General features: G+C 39.4%; 1 pseudogene; it reads left to right on the top strand.

The window, feature by feature from the left end:
• Window positions 1–1,121: 1,121 nt before the first annotated feature.
• On the top strand, window positions 1,122–1,802 carry LOC102852945 (annotated as a pseudogene).
• The last annotated feature ends 108 nt before the right edge of the window (window positions 1,803–1,910 follow it).

Below are 1,910 nucleotides of genomic sequence, written 5' to 3' on the forward strand. Positions count from 1 at the left end.
GATGTGGAGTTATAGGAAGAGACACAGAAGAAGGTGCAAATGATGGGGGAAAGAATGGAAGCCATAAATAAGGTGAATACTCCAGAAACAGTGCCAGAAGAAATATATCAATGTGGAGGAACATGAACAACTGTAAAAGAATCAGTAAAAGATAGAACAAAGAAAAGTCATCACAAGACAGAGATGGTACAGCCATCACAATACTCAAAATAACAGAAATGCATGAAAATGCAATCCAGAATATAAAGACTGAAATGGCAGAAGTTACCAGCATACCAGAGGGACAAAAACAGAAAATATGAAACAGAAAGTCAATGAGTTGAAAACCAAGAACCTCAATGGGAACATGCTAGAAGAAAATTCTGAGCGGAGAGAAAAGGAAAATGAAGAAAACATTAGAATCATGTTAGATAACATCAGAAGGAACAACATAAGTATGACTGGAATTCCAGAACATGAGGGGAGAAGGGAGAGCACTGAGGAAATCATAGAAGAGGAACTAGCAGAAAACTTCCCAAATATTATGAAGAATGAGAAAATCCACTTTCAAGAAGCGCAGCAAACTCTAAACAGACTAGACTCTAAAAGAAAAAATTATCAAGATATATCATAGTTAAATTCTCCAAAAAGATAAAGGATAGAATACAAAGCAGCAAAACAAACACATAGTTACCTATAAAGGAGAGAATTAAATGAACTTCTGATTTCTCAGAAGAAACAATGCAAGCAAAAATAAAAAGGAATGGCATATACAGAAGGTTTGAAAGTAAACAATAGCCAGCTGAGGATCTTTTCTAGAAAAGCAGGGGCTTAAGGAATTTGTGAAAACAAGAACCACTCTCCAAGAAATTCTAAGGGGAATCCTTCACACAAAGACACCAAAGGAAAGTGGGTGAAATAGCTAGAAACAACAGAAAAACAAATACAGCAAAGTGAAAATAGTAAATGTTGGTCTGCCAATAATTAGACTTAATGTGAATGGATTAAATGCACCAATCAAGAGAAAAAGAGTAGCAGGATGGGTAAGAAAAAAACACCCCAAAACTCATCAATATGTTGCCTACAAAAAAACACATCTAAGAAACAAGGAAAAAGATTCAAAATCAAAGTCTGTCCATGCCATGCGAAGATTGTCCAGGCAGAGGGAACAGACAGTAGACCTTCAGCAAGTGCTCATGAGCCTGGGTAGGGAGATCCCACTGGTCTTCATCAGTCGCAATCATGACATCAGCAATGCCCTCACAGCTGAGTCCATTAAGGAGTTCTGCCAGACATGGGGAGATGACTACTTCAGCTTCTGGGTCAGAGGTATGGTCCTCAACTCCCAGGTTGTCTACAATGCCTCCAGTTGCCCCATCTGAAAGCAGGCCCAGGACCAGTGGCTGGACGAGTGGCTGAGCATCGCTGGGCAGCACAGATGCCAGCACGTGATTGTCTTCCAGCACATTCTATTGTTTCTCTGGAGCATGGATGAAGATGAGGACTACTTCAATCTTACTAGACCAGTGCAGCAGGAAGTAGCAGACAGGTTCACCAAAACAGGTATCAAAGCTGTGTTCTTGGGCCACTACCATAGGAACTCCAGGGGCACCTACCAAGACACGTATGAGCTCTGTGTCATGGTGGTCACCACTGATAAAATCACTCATCAATTCTACAGTATAGAGGAGCTGAGTGAGAAACAAATAGAAGATGACCTAGTGAATTTTATGAAGAAGAATTGGTTGAATTATTCACTATGCATGTCAAGTATTTTTTTTTTACTTCACCAGAAACTGTACCTGCACATAACCCTTTATTGAAAAATGAAAGTAGACCAAGCAGATTTGTGAATATATGTCTTTTGCATGAATCAGAGGGCTGGGTTGTATTCTAAATGGTATTCAAGATAGAGCTCCATTCCATTTAAA

This window comes from Elephantulus edwardii, unplaced genomic scaffold (assembly GCF_000299155.1).
Source record: "Elephantulus edwardii isolate Elephantulus edwardi_28Jun2011 unplaced genomic scaffold, EleEdw1.0 scaffold00141, whole genome shotgun sequence".
Taxonomy (NCBI): domain Eukaryota; kingdom Metazoa; phylum Chordata; class Mammalia; order Macroscelidea; family Macroscelididae; genus Elephantulus; species Elephantulus edwardii.